We start from the raw sequence: 22,369 nt of genomic DNA on the forward strand, positions 1-22,369 counted from the left end.
ATTGCTTACATGTCTCACCACTTGGCTGTAATGAGATATCCACAATGTTCATGATCTTTCCTGGAATACTCTTCTCCTTCCGTACACTCTTCAAAGGCTAGGATTAGATTTTGTTAACCTCTGCAGGTCCATGACCTACCACATGCCTGGAACATAGTGGATACTCAGTAGATATTTTTCTTTCGAGTCCATGAAGGATAGATGAGTGAATAGCCATCACTAATTACATGATCTAGTGAGGTTGAATTGCCTGGAACATCTCATTCAAAGAGAGCTTGTTACTTATTATTGGGATAAGGAAAAGAAGGTAAACACATATTTAATTTTATACATATAATTTTACACATACAAGAAGCCCTGATAAAATGTGATAACCACGCAATAACTGGAGCATGTCCACCCCCCAAATAATTTTCCAAACATGTGAGCTTTTTTCATGACTCAACTCCTCTACACTTTATAATAACCAAATACAGAAATGAAGACCATATAGGTCTGTATTTAATCTATTCCTTTGACCTTGTTTCACTCCTCAATCAACCAAAGTCAAATGAAAACCGCCTGAAGGAGCTAAATTTTTTTTTAAAGATTTTATTTATTTATTTGAAAGAGAGAGAGAACATGAGAGGGAGGAGAGTCAGAGGGAGAAGCAGACTCCCTGCTGAGCAGGGAGCCCGATGTGGGACTCGATCCCGGGACTCCAGGATCATGACCTGAGCCAGAGGCAGTCGCTTAACCAACTGAGCCACCCAGGCACCCGAAGGAGCTAAATTTTAGTAAAACAAAATTTTAGAGAAAAATCTAAAAGAAAAGCACACTCCGACAATGTATCTAAGTGGATCAGGGTTTCTGTTTTCATACTGCTGAAGCTTAAAGTCACAGCAGCAGGGAACCCGTGTCACAGCAGCAGGGAACCCGTGTCACGAAGGAACAACCAAACATAGCCCCAAAGTTCCCCAAGTAACGGAGCTACGGGTGGCCTGGAGCCAGCACACACTGCCCTAGGCTGGCTCTGCCTGGAGGATCAGCCCCACAAATGAGAGCTGTAATGTCAGTTTCCACCAGAAAGGTAGCTGAAGACTATTTTTTTAAAGGCATGCATTGTTTTTGCCTGCATTGTTTCGACTGATGAAAGAGTGGAACTAGTAGATACATCCTTCTCTTCCTAGTACAGCTGGTTCAGGTGCAAACAGGCTGCATCTGAGAGGGAAGGAAATTTAGAGCATATGAAAGAAACAGTAGCCAATCATGAAGTTCCCCCCCACCCCCATAACCTTCATCGGAGGGAAAACGGGCACATCAATTAACCACCTCGGACGTTTTCTGAGGCATATTCAGTTACCTGCAAAGAGCCAATCACTTTAAGAGAGCATAGAAGCTGCCTTCTGGGTATTTTCAGAGAAGTGTAGCAGAGCTGCCGAAGAACTCAGGTGTTCAAGCAGAATATAATTCCTTCCTTTGCAGAACTCGCTTGATTCTTCTCATGAGATCCTACTCACCTGAACTGTGGAGAAAAGCATTTGGTCCAACTTGGAAAACCACGTTTGATCTAATAATATAAATATTCTCTTGGATAACACTTGGTTTTTCAGGAATTGCCTCCTTCCTCACCTCTGTGCTCTAGACAGGGAGACCCCAACAGATAGACGGGCTCCCCAACAGTGTATGGCTGGGAGTGGGGAGCTTGCATAGCCTCATACCAACAGAGAAGAAGGGGGTCTTGGGGGTCCCCACATCAGTCCCTGCAGAGCTCTCAGCTCTTCTGTTGCCACACAATGTTCCTTCCACCTGATTACTGTACAAACTATGGCATAGAAAACTGAATTTTTTGGCAAGTGAACTCAGCTCTCTCAGGGCTCCTTCTTCCACACTTGGCCCTACTTTGGCTCTGACAGGTTCAATTTCTATTCCTGAGGTTGGGCTCCAACTCAGCTTGTGGCCTTGGATCCAGGGGCATTTGCCTGTGTGGCTGTGACACTCCCCCTTCACCTAAGCTGATTGACCTGGACCACTGCGTACTGTCTGTGTCCCTCCTGAGGGAACGCAAGATGTTTTTTGTTTTTTGTTTGTTTGTTTGTTTTTCTGTTTGTTTTTAAAGATTTTATTTTATTATTTTTTAATTTTATTATTTTATATTTTTATTTATTTATTTTTTGACAGAGAGAGACAGCGAGAGAGGGAACGCAAGCAGGGGGAGTGGGAGAGGGACAAGCAGGCTTCCCGCTGAGCAGGGAGCCCGATGCGGGGCTTGATCCCAGGACCCTGAGATCATGACCTGAGCCGAAGGCAGACGCTTAACTGACTGAGCCACCCAGGTGCCCCATACAAGATGTTTTTAACACCTTCGTGCCGCAAAGAGTTTAATGGGGACTCTGGAACTTTGATTCTGGTCATGTGGCAACCAGTCGTGGATCCCAAGTCTCTGTTGGTGGTGGCTCAGCATCAAGAAGAGCTGTGTGTGTGTGTGTGTGTGTGTGTGTGTGTGTGAGTGTGTGTGTGTTGTGCATTGCCTTCAAATTATTTAGCATGCCTTCTACATTCAGAACTTTTGCTCAGAGATAGGACTTCTGGAAATGGTGTCTCTCTACCTGTTTTGTCTTCGATGCCCATTTTCCTCCCACAAGCCAGCAAAACAGTAAGAGGCAGACCTTCCCATTCTTCTTTCTCTCAGGTAAGGAATTCCCTTACAAAAAAACTGAAGGATTAGATCTATCAGGCCAGGATTTTGATATATTTAATAAATAAGTTAGAATAAGTTAGGATTTTTTTTTTTTTTTGATAAAGACTGTTCATCACTACTATTGTCCTGCTGTAGCCTAGAGAAGGCTACGTGTAAGAGGCAAGGTTGATGGTAGACTTCCTGCTCTTGGAAAGGTCTGCCCTCTCCTCTCCTACAGGGACCTCAGGACTTAGCCTAGGGACTTCAAGGGAACAGCATTCATAGAAGGAAATGAAACATATCGGTATATTTTCCTCAAAATACTATCCCCACTTTAAGAGTGGGAGAGGTGGCTGCTGAGTCTGTTCTGTCTCCCCCTTCATTCTCCAGGCTCAGCTGTGCCCTGTAACAGCCCATAGACCGTCCTCGCTTCTTTCTGTGGCTTCCTCAGGATCCTGGCAGCAACCCCCCAAACCTGACCTCAACTATTAATGTGAGGAGTGAGGAGAAAAGCATGTCAGCGGGAAGTATAAATGATCATGCCATTTTCCAGAGACAGCCTCAGAACCATCTTAACTGTGGTTAACAAGGAGAAAGGTACACACACAGCATTGTTCTTGAGAGCCCTTTTTTCTATAGTAAGGCAAAGTCAAGCTTTTTCTTGCATGCAAGGGAAAACAGAAGACAGTCTTTCCATACTTCTTTTACCTCTGTCATCAAACCAGGAACATGATATTGTAAACTTGTTTCTTACTGATGTTCAGAAATGCCAGTGTTTTTTGACAGAGATGGGTGGTATATGAAGAATAACAACAACAATAATTACACTTCTCCCAAGGAATGGGGTCAGGATGTCATGGCTCTTGCAGAGGCAGAGTCCTCATTTATATATATTGTGACTAACTGAAAACTCAGAATTGAAGCAAAAATTACATTTTAATTTCACACTGCTAAAACCAGAAGAGTCTCTGCCAGGTCCAGCTCATACTAACAGAGGATTTTATTTTTTGCTTTATAGTATTTTATAATCTTCTAGTTCGCAGGCTCCTATGATGTACTAAAGACTAAGTGAGAAACAGTTTGGGAGAATCAGAACCATCTTGCATTTTAAAAGGCGGTTGTTAACCTTTAGGGATTCCCTGGCTGGCCCGGGTCATGGTCCCAGGGTCCTGGGATCTAGTCCCAAGTCAGGCTCCTTGTTCAGTGGGAAGCCTGCTTCTCCGTCTCTCACTCCCCCTGCTTGTGCTCTCTCTCTCTCGCTCTCTCTCACTCTCTCTGACAAATAAAATCTTAAAAAAAAATAACCTTTAAAGAAGGTCTAGCAAAAGAAGAAGAAGAAGAAGAAGAAGAAGAAGAAGAAGAAGAAGAAGAAGAAGAAAAAGAAGAAGGTCTAGCAGCAATCTATTAACTCCCTGACTCCACCAAGTCATTTCAACCAGAACTTCTCTAATAGAGGGTTGCAAGGAGGAAGATTTGAAAATATTCTGAATGGCCAAGAGATACTCTTTGACCTTGGAGGTATGATTCAGAGTCAGACTCTTTTGACTTTTGAATATATATATTTTTTACATGCAGTCCTTTTCCTTTTCTTTTTTTTTTTTTAAGTGACTCCACACCGAGCATGGGGCTTGAACTCATGACCCCGAGATCAAGAGTTGCATGCTCTACCAACTGAGCCCGCCAGGTGCCCCTGTTTTTGTTTTGTTTTGTTTTGTTTTAAATGTGGACTTGCCCTTTGGTGTGCAGAGCTTAGGAAAGGGGTGGATAAATTTGCAGAAGGAGCCCAAAAACCTTCTGGGAAGGAGGGACAGAGATACCTTCCCCCAACCTCTGCTCCTTACAATTTGAGGTTAGAAAAATCAGGCATGGTGGAATGAGGTGGCCCTGACTAGAACCTGAAGGCACAAAAGAATGTCTTTGAGCCCTTAAGGAATGACCTAAGCTGATGACCCAAAGGTCTTGACCTGGGGCGGATTCCTGCACTAGGCTTGTTCAAGACAGGAAGACTCTCCGCCAGACTATAATGCTTGAGAACAACAATTGAGCTTGTAGGTCTGATCTTGGAGCCTGACTGGGCACCATCAAGGCTTGGATAGGGATCTGGGTCAGCAAGGACATCTTGCACTAATGCGATTGCAGCCCTCCAGAGCGTACAGGATCAAGTAGCCATGCACAGCCACTGCCTGGTGTTTGGACCTGAAGCTCTTTCTAGAGGGCATAAATCCTGAGGGCAAATGAAAGGAGCCTTGATGAACTGTACACAACCAAGAGGTATGAACATATTTGTATCCTGAGTTGGTGAATGAGTACAGCCAGGTTACAAAACAAACCATAATCAAGATTCAGTGAACTATTATGCTCCTCCTCCTAGTCTAGGTGCTTAGGGGTAGAAAGCGGTTTAGACCCTGGTACCTGTCCACAAAGAGTTACTGCTGAATATGAGACAGGCAATTGCAGTCAGAGAATAAGAGAGTGTGTTGAAAGCATTAACTGTGCATAAATAATAACAATACATATCTAGCGTTTACTAGTTACCAGATCGTGATCTTAGTGCCTAACATCTAGTAACTCATTTAAACTTTTCAATTATCCCATTATTTCCATTTCACAGGTAAAGACACTAAACACAGAATTTAAATAATTTGCTACAGGTCACACAGCAGGATGTGGAGAAGCCAAGACCGAAACCCACAGTCCTATTTCAGAGTCTGTGCTTCCAAGTAACTACACCACAAGCCGCCGTGAGTGAGGTAACAGGAGTTTAGAGTACACAATAGCAAAACTTAAGTAGTGTAGATAAATGCACAAGACTAATTTTACATTGAGAATCCAAGCAGAAGTTACATTTTTCGGAGAAGCAAAGTAAAGGGATACATTAAGAGCATGTGCATTGTTTAAGCAAAGGTAGGTTGATTCCTTTAAACTACTCTTTGGAAGTTGTAAGATAAAGAACTTTTATAGAAGCCATCAAGATGTTGAGCACTATGTTCTCCTTCTTAGAGGATAACCAAAGGACCTTAATATTCATTTTCATATATCTAGCTTTTTATCAATCTTTTTATTTTATCCTCATGTCTGTATTCATTCAGCAAATATTTAATAAGCACTGAAGATTCAACAAGGAATAAGATATATTCCTTGCCTTCAAGGAACTTACAGATAAACAGGGATGATAAATAATCAAGCAAAATAATCGAATATCATGAAAAGTGCTGTGCTACAGGGGCAAATGCAGACAGCTGTAGGCACCAAGGTGGGGAATGGCTTTCTCCTGGTGTGAGTCAGGAAGGGGTACATAAGAAGGGGTTATTTGAGCTGATGCAAGGAAGGGTAGTGTGTGGAGGACAAAGGAAGCAGCACATTTAAAGTCCTGGCAAGAGAAAGCATTTTAGGAAATGAAAGCCATTCGGTATGTCTGGAAAAATTAATTTTATGTAGGAAATGGGTTGGCAGGCATGGTATTTGATGAGACCAGGGACACATTTGAGTTGGATCATGAGGGTCCTTATAGCAATTTAAGACTTACTGATTCTCTTGTGAGGACAATAGGGAACCGTGGAAAAGCTTAAAGCAGGGATATAACAAAATCAGATCTGTCTTAAAGAAAAAAAATTTATTTGCAGCATAGACAAGGTTTGGGGGTTGCTGAGACTGGGGGTGAGCCGGTCAGTAACTGAGGCAGTAAGTCTGGTGAGAGATAATGATAGCCTGACCCTTTCAAATAGCCATTAAGACAAGAAGATATGGACCGGGTCACCTGGGTGGCTCAGTTGGTTAAATGTCTGCCTTTGGCTCAGGTCATGATCCCAGGGTCCTGGATTCAAGCCCTGAGTGGGTCTCCCTGCTCAGTAGGGAGCCTGCTTCTCCTTCTGCCTCTGCCTCTCCCCCTGCTTGTGCTCTCTGGTTCTATCTCTCTAAAAATCAATCAATCAATCAATCAGTCTTAAAAAAAAAAGATATGGACCTATTCAAGAGACCTTAAGGAAGGAAAATAAATTAATTACCTGTTGGAAGTAATGGGCAAAGGAGGGAAAGGAGCCAAGAAGGATTTCCACATTTCTGACTTGGTCAGTTGGGTGGACGGTGATGGCACCGTGTGTCATAAGGAATAAACTGAATTTGAGCTTTTTGGGGAGCCACCGTGTGGATATGTCTGGTGAGCTGTAGACTGCCCTTTCCTTCAGGGCTGGTGGCCAGGGCGGGCAGTGTCTCACTTGCCACGATGAATTTGGGTATTGTCAGCTAAGAGATAGGAGCTAAAGCCAGGGGCCGGGGAGGAAAGAGGAGAGAGGGATGCGATAAGTCATGGAGAAAATATTCTGTAAAGGAGAATAGATGCAGAGCCGGATGGCTGAGGAAAACTGACTTTTAAGCACTGATCCCCGAGAATACCCAAGGGGGTTTTGGCGATTCTGATGAAAGCAGATTCATGAAGTGAAGGTGGTGGAAATCGGATCCAGGTGGGTTGAGATATGAATGACTGGTGAGGAAGTAGATGCTATAAGCAAGCAAATGCTTGCTAGAAATTTGGAATTTAGGGGAGACTAAGATATTTTTTTTCAATAGGAAAGATTAAAATCTAACCCCAAAGGAAAATGGGACTTTGTTAAGCAATTCAAACTCTTACTTTGAGGTCTTTCTTGGCTTCTAGGGGACCTAATTCTATAGCAAAAATTTTGCAGATTTAAGGATGGTGGGGAAAAAAATACTGAAACCTTGATCGAGAGGATTACCCTAAGTTAATTCTCTTCCACTTTTATTTCTTCCTTCTTGGACCTGGGATACAGTGAAAATAAGTCTTGTGAAGAACAAAAGAATTCAGAGGAATTTGATATTTTTAATCTTTAGTTTCTTATTGATTCAAAAATCTTTCCCTCATCCCGCACAATTCACTTTAGCTTAGTGAAATATAATAAGTGATGACTTGGTAAAAAGCAGAAATCATGATTAATATTGACAAGAAAGAGTTTGAGTAAACATTGGTAATTGCATTCATGTACAGATATGTTATGGACTGTTAAAAGTATATAAAATAATTTTAACCAAAATGAAGTTTTACAAATTTATTTAATCCCATTTTACAAATAAACACTGTGTAATCTTTCAGAGATATTTTTGTTGCATTATCTACAAAGACATATAATCAATGTCCCTTTTTCTTTTATTCCAGCAGACTGTTTTTTTTTTTTTTAAGTAGCTACTTCCTCTTTTAAAGGGCTATACAAAATAGTCTCATAAATCTGGTCTGAGGACTATTTTTCATTTAAGAATTCCTCCTCCTAACAGACCCTCACCACATTTGCTTTGTAGGAGAGCTTCCTTCTCTCCCACAGCAAATCCACCCAGGTCTGGATTAAACCAACCTTGAGTATCTGCCCCACATGCTCACAAGAAATCAAGCACACTGTCCCAACAGTCTGCTTGGGATATCTTTATTTTATATTTTCGAAGACAGATGTGTAATAAAAAGCCTTCCTTTCTTTATGAACTTGATTTAATGATCTACAATTTGTTTTTCTTTTTGTGGTCAAGGGTTTACACAACCCATTTAGACTCTTTACACTCATTTATGCTCTTTTGCTCAATGTATGTAGTGACCAAATGAAGTAATTAATTCAATAACTATTTTTTAATGTGTGCCAGGGTATGTGATAAACCTCAAGAACACAAAGGTGCATAAAACTTGCTTTTACCATCTAATAGAGGAAGGATGGTGTTTAAAGAAGGAAATTTACTGAATATGTTAAAGATGCCATCATGAAATTATGTCTATGGTGACATGGATCCACAAGAAAGGAGCAATCTTTCTGTTGAGGGTCTGGGAGGAGTTGGGGAAAGCTTCATGAAGAAGATGATCAGGACCAACTGAATTATAGTTCCCAGGTCCTCACTGTCTCTCTATAACCAAATTGTGCATCCATGTCATTTTCCATGAGACATTACAGTTGACCCTTGAACAACATGGGGGTTAAGGGCACACCCCCCACCATGTAGTCAAAAATTCATATATAACTTCTAATGCCCCCAAAGCTTAACTACTACGAGCCTACTATTGACCAGAAGCCTGACCAATAACATAAACAGTTAACCCATATTTTGTTTGTTATATGTATTATGTACCATATTCTTACAATACAGTAAGCTAGAGAAAAGAAAATGTTATTAAAAAATCATAAGGAAGAGAAAATACATTTATAATACTGTACTGTAGAAAATCTACATATAAATGGGCCTATGGAGTTCAAACCTGTTCAAGGTCAATGGTGCTGCAACTCTGGCTGTTGAATGGGGAGAGTGTACTTTTCCACTCCGCTGCTTTTGTGCTTCACCATGTACCTTGCATCAAGCAATGGCATGTTAAAAATCTTTAAACTTATTTTAGTGATTGACTGCTTTCTGGACCTGCCTGCCATTCACCAGGAGAAAAAAAGGCCCTGAGTAGCCACAGGTCCCATAATGAGAGACACGAGGAGAAGCTGTAAACCTGACCCACAGCCTGACACAGAGCTTCCCCAGCTCATCTGCAAACCTGACAGCATGAGATAAATGATTATGGTTGTCATCCACCAAAATTTGGGGATTATTTATTACCCAGCATACAGCAACTGAAACTTCAGTAATACCATGATCCTTGATCAAAACAAGGAAGACATATGTGTCAGGAGGATGGGGTATAAAGGGTATTCCAAGCAGACAGACTGGGCAAGTTCCTCCAGGTCCACAAAAGTCTTGCTATGCACTGCAATTTGTTCGATAGATGGTAACACAGGGCACAAGTGGGGCGCAGAATTAGACTGAGGTAATCAGGAACAGAGTGTCGTAGAAGAGTTTGTTACCATGCTATAAGGATTTAGCCTTTATCCTATAGGTATTAAGAAACCACTGGAATAGGGACACCTGGGTGGCTCAGTTGGTTAAGCGTCTGGCTTTGGCTCAGGTCATGATTCCAGGGTCCTGGGATCAAGTTCTGCATTGGGCTCCGTGCTCAGCCAAGAGCCTGCTGCTCCCTCTGCTTGTGCTTTCTCTCTCCTCTCTCTCTTTGGCAAATAAATAAAATCTTAAAAAAGAAACCACTGGAATAGTTTAAGCAGATAAGAGATATAGTTAACTCTGCATTTTAGAAAGAATTTAACAGTAATGTGGGGACAGTGTGGAGCCAGGCCAGAGCCAAGGAGATTCAGGGTACCAGTGAGCAATACTGACAGAGAGGAGAATGCAGGCTCTAGAGAGCTTATGGAATTGAGACCATCATCAACAGTGTCATCATTTTTTTTTTTTTTTTTACAAAATCAACCTTCTACAATACTTTTCAAAGTGGGCTTAGGGGAAGTTCTCAAGAAATCAAATTTACTGACAGCCAATATTCAAGCCTAATGATGGGTATTAAGGAGGGCACGTATTGCATGGAGTACTGGGTGTTATATGCAAACAATGAATCATGGAACACTACATCAAAAACTAATGATGTACTGTATGGTGACTAACATAACATAAAAAAAAAGAAAAAAGAAAAGAAAATCAATTAGCCAAAGGCACATTCATTTACAGCCAATTGGCTAAATAATTCATTTCTCCCAAAACAGTAATATAAAGTGAGTATAGGATGGAGTGAAGATACAGAAGAGGGGGAGGCAAGTCCAGATGTTGGGGCAGATGCAAGGGTTGGGTGGGGAGGGGAAGTGGCAAAGTCAGAGGGGTGGGGAGAGTTGGGGAGAGGAGTAGGGAAACCACAACAAATAGAAAATCTTGAAGAAAACAATCCTTAATACTTCAGCAAATTAGCTTTTGTCAACAGGTTTTCATTGATTTTTGGTGACTTATTTTTCATCAGTTGGAGCCCCTCAGGGTCTCTGCTTCAAGTAGCCTACAGTGAAGGCAAGGAGAAAAACATACATCAAGGTAAATAACTGTACGAACTAATATATACTGAATGCTAAATGAGACCAATAGGTAATTAAAGCTGCAGAACTCAGAAAGGTAGGATTAAATTTAGATGATTCTCTTTAGTTTATCTTTTAGATTTTGTGAATCATGTGGGTGGAAATGTTTCCCTCTTTTTATATCAAAGCAAAATTTGTGGCCCATTATCAGGTGGTATATTGAACTTTATGGCAGATGTTTTATGCATATAAACTTTATCCCTGGCTCCATTTTATACTGTGGTCTTTGTTTTCTCTTGCTCTGGTTTTTCTTTTTTTCTTTTTTTTAAGATTTTATTTATTTATTCATGAGAGACAGAGAGAGAGAGAGAGAGAGAGAGAGAGAGAAAGAGAGAGAGAAGCAGGCTCCCAAAGAGCAGGGAGCCCGATGCGGGGCTCGATCCCACGACCCTAGGATCATGACCTGAGCCGAAGGCAGACGCTTAACCATCTGAGCCACCCAGGCACCCAACTCTGGTTTTTCTTACATAAAGCCTAGTTAAGTTTTTTTCATGTTTTGGAATCAGAAAAGTATGACTCAAATTCAGATGCTGCCATTTATTAGTTGAATGACCTCAGATAAATTATCTAAGTGTTCTGAGTTTGGTCACTTGTAAAAGTTTAACCTAATGTAATTTTGTGAGAATGTATATACTTAGCTCATAGCACCATAGGTTTAGGTTAATCTGAGACCTCTAGTGGTGCTTTTCTTAGTCAGGACTTTTGTCTTCGAGATTCAGCTAAAGGAGCAGATGGAGGACAGGGGGTGATAATTGTCCCCACTTTCAAAAATTAACTGCTGGAGGTCTCAATGAGAGCATACAACTCCTCACCGGGGAATTTCTGGAAATTTGAAGGGATAATTTTTGCTGTTAAAAGGGGTAGGAGTGCTGCTTCTGACAGTTAGTGGGAGGAGGTGGGGATGCTTGACATCCTGCAGTGCATAGGACAGCCCCCACAGCGAATTGTCCCACTTCCCCCACAAACTTGCAATATTCCATCGGTGAAAAACATCTTTATAATTCTCTAAACCCAGAACTTAACTCCATTGCACATGTAAACACCCGGAACTTCTAGCACCATTTTAACAAAGCCTGATTTTGCAGGAATGGAAATACTGAGTAAAGAAAGGGAAGATTGCACATTGCCTTGTTTGGAAATTAACCAAAAGTTGTTCACCATTTTGGAAAACTACACAGGAAACCTCCCAACGAAAATTGCAATGTGCTCAAAGGGCATCTGGTTCTGCCTGTCTTACAGGGCACTATTATCACATCTATTATAAGAACCTTTGGAGCTTTGTGCCTTTCCCCTACTTGTGCCTTTTTGTCACAACACTCAAGAGAAGGAAGCAAGACATGAATGTTGCAGAGTCCGAAAGGCAGTAGGAAGAACAAGTCATCTTTCTTCCTCACTGAAGTCTCCACGCCACAGGACAAAATTGACACTGTGAAATTATTGTATTGACTGTTAGAGTCTAAAATTGAACTTCTGCATTGGATTGGACTAGGAAGTTTTAAAGCCTGAAAACAAGTTGTAGTTACTAGAAAGAGGCATAACTGAAAACTATGGGGCCTAAGATGATTTCAAGGGCAATGTCTGACAATGAAGATGTCTAAAATGCAGTCAATTCCTGACTGTTCTTCCTTCGAGATAAACCCATTCAGTTCACCAGTTGGTAAGTGATCTAAACCTTATTATCACTTACCCCTATCAAGGTCATGCTCTAAACAAGTGAGCTTGCAGATGCTGTAAGCAAGACTCTTCTGGCAACATTGTATGAGACACACTCTAGCCTTCAGGTACTAGGGCAAAAAGAGACCTTCCAGTCTCTTTTCCACACCGTGCAGGGGAAGTTCTCTAAAATCAAGTCAAAGAAAAATTGAACTTTTAGGGACTCTTAATTAGATAACCAATAAGGAGATAGAACTTGGGGGGGTTTGAATAAAACTGGACCAAGGTAAATGCTATTCCTTTAGAAATCCCTTTCTCTCCCCAAAACTTCTGCTCCTTCAGAGAGCTACACTACGTTGCTGGGTTGGTCCTTGGAAGACCAAGAGGGGACTGAGATGGGATCAGGGAAAAGGAGCCATGGAATGAGTAACCAGGAGCTGTCTCCATGCTCACATGTCATGGAGGAGAAATCATTAGGATTGGCATGAAAATAGTGATTTGGGATTCACACCAGCTGGTAATCAAGCAAGGTTGTTTGTTTAGTGTATACTCTAACCATGTACTTTTCAAGAAGCTGGTGTATTTGTAGGCAGCAGGATAAAGATTTGAAAGTTAAGACCCTGCCAAATCCTTTCTCTAGATCACGACAACCAACTAACCCCAGAGCAGCCCATTCTAATAGCTTTGTTCTGTATCCTGTAAGAACTTCAAACATTTTCTCCCCAAGGGAAATTGGTTTCTAGCATTATTTCATTATGATTTTTAATAATTTGGGTGAGTAATTTGACATTTCAACTATGGAGCTGGGTTTAAGAAATACTCATAACAAGAGATAAAAGAATCTCATTTTCTGCTACTTAGAGAATGCTACATGTTTGCATACTTATTAAGTAGCAAGTTTTTTGCTCTTATGCAAATTATAGTGAATGCATTTTAGGGAAATTTTAATTCTTATAAATTTTGCTAAGTTTAAGAAGCAAAAGTGTTTACATATTAAAATTCTATGAGTTATTGGTAGATAATTGACAATTATCATTGTTGTTATCTGAAGAACTAATTCCTAAGAAAGCTTATTTAGACTTGAAAACTCCCAAGTATAAGGTCTATATTGATTTTCATCTGTGTTCAAATTTTCCCTGACTTTTCCTAAGGCTTCAATACCAGTTTTTTCCTTTCTGTATCCAAGCCTGGGGACTATCATGGAATAAAACAGGAAGAAAAGGAATAATATTAATTAATCTCTCATAGTGATGGAGCTAAGTGTTTACTTGTGGAGAAATAGTGTTTTGCACTTTAGAATCTCTTCCTAAGGAGGACAAACTTCTTAGCATTTCTGTTGGTACTGGGTGTCCTCGTGAGCATTGATCTTTTAGATAACTGATGGAGCTGATCATGCTTCCCTTTCTGTTTTTTTTTTTCTTCCCCACAACAAAAATTAAAGCCAAAAATTGAGTCCTCTGTTTTGCAAATATTTAGAATTTCATGGAGTACATTTGCAGATTAGCCTTATTTCTGGCTCTAATATATGTTACTACCTTCTTATTTCTTTACATCAGTTCTAATTTATGTTATCTTTTTGCTTTGTATATCTCTTTATAAATTAACCTAAATCTTTATATTCTGGAAAAAGAAGGCATCAGGCATTCATACATGTAAAGCTCATAGACTACTGCCTAGCAATATATATTATATACAGTTACTTATTCATCAATTGCAGGCATTATTCAGGGAGAGAAAGCCCAGAGGGAAAGACATTTATTCTGTTGTCCTGGGATGCTTCTAGGTCTGTAAAGCAATGGAGAATAGGTTACAGGTACCCTCGGTTTCTAAATAAATCTGCAAGACATATTTCTATGGACCCACTCAGAGGTGCCTAACTCAGTCCTCTGTATGTTCACCCTGACATTTAGTTCTTTGGAAGAATTCAAGGAAGAGATTACACAGGGGTGGGGAACATTTAGATTTTTTTCCCATCCCTGCCTTAAGCCTATGGGGACTTCCCAAAGAATCATCTAAATTCTCGAAATTTGAGAACCATTCCTAAAAAAAGGAAAAAGGGCCAAGGTTTTTAAATTTAACTGGTGCTGATTTGTACAGACTGGATTTCATGTCCTCCAATGATGCAGGTTGCATCATTGCAACCTGCCTGAATAGATTCAGGCAAGGAATGAGTGCAGTGAAAGCGCTCTTAAGAGAAAAGCGATGGATGTTCGCTAGGGCTAAGAAATGTGAACATAGAACTGGCCCCTTCTTCTGTCTGAAGATCTCTGAAGTCAGGAGGCTGGTGGGAATAGCTTATAATGTCAAGGCAAGGAGACAGGCAAGTAATGAGAGCAGCTCCACTTAAAGAAAAATTTCTGGCAAGAATGTGGAGGAGTAAAAGAACCATGAGAAACTATGGACTCTGAGAAACAAACTGAGGGTTCTAGAGGGGAGGGGGTGGGGGGATGGATTAGCCTGGTGATGGGTATTAAAGAGGGCACGTTCTGCATGGAGCACTGGGTGTTACACGCAAATAATGAATCGTGGAACACTACATCAAAAAACTAATGATGTAATGTATGGTGATTAACATAACATAATAATAAAAAATATTTAAAAAAAAAGAATGTGGAGGAGTTTCCCATTGGCCAAGTAGGTACCATCGAAGGTAGCTAAACTCAAGTTTCTTAAAACTGTTTCACTCAGTGGTGATCTCCTGCAAGTGAAGAATTACTCCGGTAATAAACCACTAGAGATGGGAGCTTAGGAGGGGTCATCTGGGTCAGTCAGGGAGTTTATTACCCATGTCAAGAAACTGTAGTTCAGAGGCTCCCATGGAGCCCACATATGTGCCTAGGAAATGCCAGTATTTGATTACCTGCATCATTGGAGGACATGAAATCCAGTTTGTACAAATCAGCACCAGTTAAATTTAAAAACCTTGGCCCTTATTCCTTTTTTTAATTGAACTATAATTGATACACAACATTATTAGTACAACATAATGATTGGATGTTTGTATATATTGCAAAATGATCACCACAATAAGTCTAGTTAAACTCCCTTCACCATACATCTTTATAAAACTTATTTTTCTTATGATAACTTTTAAGATTTATTCTCTCAGGAACTTTCAAATATGCAATGCAGTATTACTAACTACAGTCTCCATACTATACATTATGTTATCATAACTTATTTAAATCTTAACTGGAAGTTTATACCTTTTGACCCCCCCTCATACCTTTTGCCCCCACACAATCCCTGCCTCTGGTAACTAACAATCTGTTCTCTGTATCTATAAACTTGGTTTTATTGAATTTTTTAAAATTTTATTTTATTATGTTATGTTAATCACCACACATTACATCATTAGTTTTTGATGTAGTGTTCCATGATTCATTGTTTGCGTATAACACCAAGTGCTCCATGCAGTACGTGCCCTCTTTAATACCCATCACCAGGCTAACCCATCCCCCCACACCCTCCCCTCTAGAACCTTCAGTTTGTTTCTCAGAATCCATAGTCTCTCATGGTTTTATTGCTTTTTTGTTTGTTTTTTAGATTCCCCATACAAGTGAGATCACACAGTATTTATCTTACTCTGTCTGACTTATTTCACTTGGCATAATGCCCTCAAGTTTCATCCATGTCATCACAAATGGCAATATTTCATTATTAATGGTTGAATAATATTCCATTGTATGTATGTAATATTTTATATATATAAATTTTTATCTACTCATCCATGATAAACACAGGTTGTTTCCATATCTTGGCTATTGTAAATAATGCTGCAATGAACATGAGGGTGCATATATCTTTTTAAGTTAGTATTTAAGTGGAACTGCTGGATCATATGATAATTCTATTTTTAATTTTTTGAGCAACATCTATACTGTTTTCCTTAATGGCTGCACCAATTTACATTCCCACCAATAGTGCACAAGAGTTCCTTTTTCCTCCACATGGTGGGTGTTGAATCATCCTTGCATCTCTGCATGTAGAATTATCCTTTAAAAGTATTGTTCAATTTGGTTTGCTAATATTTGTCAAGAATTTCTGCAACTATTTTCATCAGAGATACTGGCCTGTAGTTTTATGGTATCTTTGGCTTTCTCTTTGTCTTTAATTTTCTGTGATTTGAATACGATATGCCTATGTGTAGTTTGTTTTTTTGTTTGGTATTTATCCTGCTTGATGTTCTCAGAGCTTCCTGGATCTATGGCTTGGTGTCTGTCATTAATTTTGGGAAATTCTTGGCCATAGTGTCTGTCATTAATTTTGGGAAATTCTTGGCCATTATTTAAATATCTCTTCTGTTTTTTTCTGTCTTCTCCTTTTGTATTCCATTTATACATATGTTACACCTTTTTGAAATTTTCCACAGTTCTTGAATGTTCTGGATTTTGTTTTCATTCTTTTTTCTCTGTATTTCAGTTTGGAAGTTTCCAATGACATATGTTAAACCTCACTGATTCTTCCTTTGGCCATGTGCCAGTCTGCTGATGAGCCCATCAAATGTATTCTTTATTTCTATTACAGTTTTTTTTTCCTAGCACTTCTTTAATTCTTTCTTAAAGTTTCCATCTCTCTGCTTACATTAACCATGTGTTCTTGCATGTTGTCTATGTTTTCCATTAGAGCTCTTAACATATTAATAATTAATTATTTTAAATCCCCTGTGTTATATCGGTGTCTGGTTTTAAGATTGCTTTGTCTCTTGAAACTGTTTGTTTTTGTCATTTAGCATACCTTGCTATTTTTCCTGAAAACCAGACATGATGCATAGGGTAATAACTGATTTAAAGGCGTTTATTGTGTGGGTTCATGTTAATATGGCTAGAAATTGAGCTATGTTTATTGTTTTTATGGAGCTGTAGACATCAGAAACTTTAAATTCCTCTAGTGTTCTCTTTTTTGTACCCCTGTTGTCTTTGGGCATTCCTAGAAGTTCTTTCTCAAAGTCTGAGACTTGAAGCTCTTTTAGCTGTAATCCACTGTTATTATTCTGGAGTCTTGTTGCTGTGATGGTTAAGGTATTAAAAGGAAAGCATTCTATAATCTTATGATTAAATCTCAGTCTGTTAGTGAGCCAGTGCCCCAGGCTATGACCTTTACAAGTGTTCCTTAGATTTTTTTTTTTTTTTCCTTTTTAGGTGAGACAGGATGGCTGGAGGGGACTGAAGTTAGTTATTGTTCTTTTTTTTTTAACATTTTTAAAATTTTATTATGTTATGTTAATCACCATACATTACATCATTAGTTTTTGATGTGGTGTTCCATGATTCATTGTTTGCGTATAACACCCAGTGCTCCATGCAGTATGTGCCCTCTATAACACCCATCACCAGGCTAATCCATCCCCCAACCCCTTCCCCACTAGAACCCTCAGTTTGTTTCTCAGAGTCCATCGTCTCTCATGGTTCGTCCCCCGCTCTGATTTCCCCCCCTTCATTTTTCCCTTCCTACTATCTTCTTTTTTTTTTTTAACATATAATGTATTATTTGTTTCAGAGGTACAGATCTGTGATTCATCAGTCTTACACAATTCACAGTGCTCACCATAGCACATACCCTCCCCAATGTCTATCATCCAGGCACCCCATCCATCCCAAGTTAGTTATTACTTTTAGGCCTGGTGGGATGAGGCTTTGGTAAAGCATTTTCACCTGAATAGTAGCTCTTTCATATGAAGAATGCTCTGAGCATGTTTCAAAATGGTTACTTTCCCATTCCCTCTGTCAGATCCTTAATGGGATCTTTCCTGACTCTTCACTGTGAAGACTTGATAGGGTTCCTGGAGGAAAAACCCACGATAATCACAGGAGTGATAGCTCATCACATTCATGGGGTCCACCCATACTCAAAGGGAAGGGAACTGTACAAGGGAAAGACTTATTGAGGATAATATTATCCTATCACAGTGACATTTCGGCAAGCTAAATTGATAGCAAGAATTCTAGCTTAATTGAAGTGCACAATGAATGGTCCATCTTACTATCACTCCATGGGAGTAGTAGCCAGAAACCCTTGAGTTATAAGTAAATTGTCTTTCTGAGTATCAATTTTTGCTTCAGTAACATTCTTAACCTAACAGAGTTGTTGCAAGCATTTGTATCTCTAGCTTTTATTACAGTAACAACTACATATTACTTGCAAATGGTTGTTGTATCTAAATTATCACAGTAGCTTTGAATTTCTCTGTGTCAGAATGACCTCAAACACTGACAGCAGGAGAGAAAATTGGGGGCTCTTTAAAGCACAAGGAGTGATGGATGAGTTCACATTGTAAATGGAAAAACCTGTACATATATAGTTATGGTTTCAAAAGCAGCCTATAAGAGTGAGGCGATAGAATTGACCTTCAGCTTTCTTTTAACAAAACCAATGTCCTCTTCCAGGTGCCAAGTACATTTGATGGGTCAAGGAATCAAAGCTATTATTAGAAAAGAGAAAATTACTTTTCCAACTGATAGAAAATTATATTCTTTATAGAAACAGATTATCTGAAAGAATAATCAGGAAATGGTAGCAAGAAGATTCTTAATAAATTATGTAATTAGTAGTGAGAGTGGGTGAGAGAAGTTAGTTTAACAAACTACTAAAATACATAAAGGTAAAAACTGTAGTATTAGCAACACATTTGGAGATAGAGTTTCAAACTGATAGCTAAGCCCTAAAACAGATTTTTTTTTTTAAGGGAGTTAAAAGATATCTGTCTGGAAAAGAGGAGTAATTTGTAAATTGGTATATTTGACCAGCCATCTGGAAGAAAAAGCTATTATATCCTCTCCTTATGCAATGTACCAATATAAATTACAAATTTAGTTTGTTACTACTATGTAATAATAACAGGCAATAATCATTACCATTCAGCAAACAGCCCTCAAACGTCTGAGAGTGTTACCTGGTTGATTGTTAACAGCCATCAGTCCATGTCCCTCAGGTAGGTGGTAGTAAACTATCAAAAGTCCTGTGCTTTGTTCCTTTCTTCCTCTTTGCTACAGACCAGTGCAAGGCTGGATAAGTTCTTCTCCTCTGGAGGCTCTTTCTTTCAGGGGTGGTGGGAAGTATATATTCCAAGGTGAGTCTTGCAGAGAGAACAAAAGTGTCATTTGACTTCCACTCCAAGCCATATCCACCAACAGAGCTTTATCAATAGTAAAGGTTTTATTTTTATTTCATCTGCCTGACTTCTACAATTTTCTTCTAACTGCTACTAAACTTGGGCTGGGTAAAGCGCTATTATATTACACCTCTCAAAGACTAACAACTGTTTGCTGAAACAAATTATGTTTGAGTTGCTTATATTATTTTATACATTCTTTTTTATTAACTTTAGTAACAAATGTTAATAACCCCATTTTATAGAAGAAAATGTTGAATTTGAAGGGCTTTAAATAATTCTAAAGATCACATAAGTAGTGTAAAAAAATAAAAGAGAAACAAAATTAGGTGAACATAGAAACCATTATTATCAAATCTCTGAAGGGAGAAAGTTTTCTGAGTTTAAAAGCAGTAGAAATATGTACACTTTCACCATTCTTATTCAACTTAGTCCTGAATGTTCTAGCGACTACATTTAGGTCAGAAAAAGAGACGAAAGGCATACAATGTGGAAAAGGAAAAAATAAAACTTTCCCTATTTACAGATGACATTATTGCATTATTGTCTAAAACACAATCTCAGGGAATCCACCAAAAAAAAAAAAAAAAAAAAAGAAAGAAAGAAAATCCTAGAACTAATAAGTGAATTCAGCAAGATCACGGGATACAAGATCAACATACAAAAATCAATCATACATCTGTACATGAACAATTACACATGTTGAAACCAAAATTAGAAATGCAATACCATTTAAAATTACTCCAAAAAATGAAATGCTTAGGTGTACTCTTTAAAGGACATTTCAAGGGGGCACTTGGGTGGTTCAGTCAGTTAAGCATCTACCCTTGGCTCAGGTCATGATTTTGGGGATCCTGGGATAGAGTCCTGCATTGGGCTCTTTGCTCAGTGGGGAGTCTGTTTGTCCCTCTCCCCCTGGGCTCTCTCTCTCGCTTTTCTCTCTCTCAAGTAAATAAATGAAATCTTTAAAAAAATGTATAAAAAGGGGCACCTGGGTGGCTCAGTCATTAAGCGTCTGCCTTCGGCTCAGGTCATGGTCCCAGGGTCCTGGGATCGAGCCGCGCATCAGGCTCTCTCCTCGGCGGGAAGCCTGCTTTGTCCCTCTCCCACTCCCCCTGCTTGTGTTCCCTCTCTTGCTGTGTCTCTCTGTCAAATAAATAAAATCTTTAAAAAATATATATTAAAAAAGGACATTTTAGGATCCATATGATGAAAATTACAAATGGCTTGTGAAAAAAATTAAAGCAAACCTAGATAAGATTGACCTATTCTATTCATGGACTGGCAGATTCAACATAGTAAAGGTATAAATTCCTCCAAATTGATCTATAGGTTCAATGCAATTACTATTAAAATCCCAGCAAGTTTTTTTTTTGTAAATATAGACAAGCTTATTCTAAAATTTATATGAATAGGCACAGACCTTAGAATAGCTAAGACAACCTTGAAAAAGAAGAATAAAGTGGGACAAGGCTTGCTATTAGTTTGTGGCTATAGTAATCAAGGCAGCGTGGTATTAGCAGAGGAATAGACACTTAAAACCATGGAACAGAGTAGAGAACCTAGAAATAGACCCATACAAAAATGCTCAAATAATTTTTGACAAAGGTATAAAAATAATCCAGTGGAGGAAGGGAAACTTTTCAATAAATGCTGGTAGAGCAATTGAAAATTCATAAGCAAAAATTTGAACTTCAACCCAAACTTCACATCTTATACAAAAATTAACTCAAAATGACTTGTCGACTTAAATGTAAACATAAAACCATAAAATGTTCATAATGTGTATTATGTTTTACAATGTTTATTAAAAATTTTTATAAAAAACAATGAGAATCTTTTTCAGGATCTAGGGCTAGGCAAAAAGTTCTTAGGACTGACACCAAAGCACAATGTATAAGAGGAAAAATTGATAAGCTGAACTTCATTGAAGTTAAAAATTTCTTCTTTGGAAAACACCAAGTGAGGAAGATGTAAAAATAAAGCTACAGACTGGGAGAAAATATTTTCAAACCACGTATCTGATAAAGGATTAGTATTTAGCCTGGTGATGGGTATTAAAGAGGGCACGTATTGCATGGAGCACTGGGTGTTATACGCAAACAATGCATCATGGAACACTACATCAAAAACTAATGATGTACTGAATGGTGACTAACATAATAAAAAAATTATAAAAAAGAGAAAGAAAGAAAGAAAATAGACAAAAGACATGAAGAGAAATTTCATCAGAGAAAATATACAGACGGCAAATGAAAAGATGTTCAACATAATTAGCCATTGGAGAAAGGCAAATTAAAAATACAATGAGATATCATTACCCGTCTGTCATAGTTCCTGAAATAAAAAAAAATAGTGACAACACCAAATGCAAAAGACAATGCAGAGAACCTGAATCAGTCCTACAGGAATGTAAAATGGCACAGTCGCTCTGGAAAACAACTTGGCATTTCCAATAGAGCTAAATATGCACGCCTCTTAGGATGGCTACTATTAAATAAGAAAAAAAGCAGAAAACAACAAGTGCTGGTGAGGATATGGAGAAATTGGAACCCTTGTGGGAATGTAAAATGGTGACCAACAGTATGGTAGTTCCTCAAAAAATTAAACACTGAATTATCATATGATCCAGAAATTTCATTTCTGGGTATATACCCAAAAGAATTGAAATCAAGAACTTAAAGAGATATTTGTACACCACATTCAGAACAACAGTATTCACAAGAGCCAAAGTGTGGAAGCAACACAAGCATCCATCTATGGCTGAATGGATAAACAAAACAATATGTACATATAATGATATACACTTCAGCCTTAAAAGGAATGGAATTCTGACTCATATTACAACATGGATAAACCTTGAAAACATGCTAAATTAAATATGCCAAATACACAAGAATAAATATTTTATGATTCCACTTATAAGAGGTGTCTAGAATGGTCAGTTTATATACAGAATGTAGAATAGTGATTATATAGTGGGCTGGGGAGGAGGGGTCATGGGGA

The 22,369-nt window shown here is 38.8% G+C and overlaps 1 long non-coding RNA gene across 1 annotated transcript in view; it reads right to left on the minus strand.

The window, feature by feature from the left end:
• Positions 1 to 904: 904 nt before the first annotated feature.
• The window catches only part of LOC114208148 (uncharacterized), a 45,565-nt gene continuing 24,100 nt past the window's right edge, over positions 905 to 22,369 (minus strand). The window contains exons 2-4 of the long non-coding RNA XR_003608987.2: positions 19,145 to 19,327; positions 1,343 to 1,504; positions 905 to 1,200 (exon numbers count right to left, since the gene is read on the minus strand). This is a non-coding gene — a long non-coding RNA (uncharacterized LOC114208148). The remainder of the gene's footprint in view (positions 1,201 to 1,342; positions 1,505 to 19,144; positions 19,328 to 22,369) is intronic.

The sequence above is a fragment of the Eumetopias jubatus genome, unplaced genomic scaffold (genome assembly GCF_037043125.1).
Source record: "Eumetopias jubatus isolate StellerSeaLion01/CBP00866 unplaced genomic scaffold, mEumJub1_p1.0 scaffold_2, whole genome shotgun sequence".
In the NCBI taxonomy this organism is placed as follows: Eukaryota; Metazoa; Chordata; class Mammalia; order Carnivora; family Otariidae; genus Eumetopias; species Eumetopias jubatus.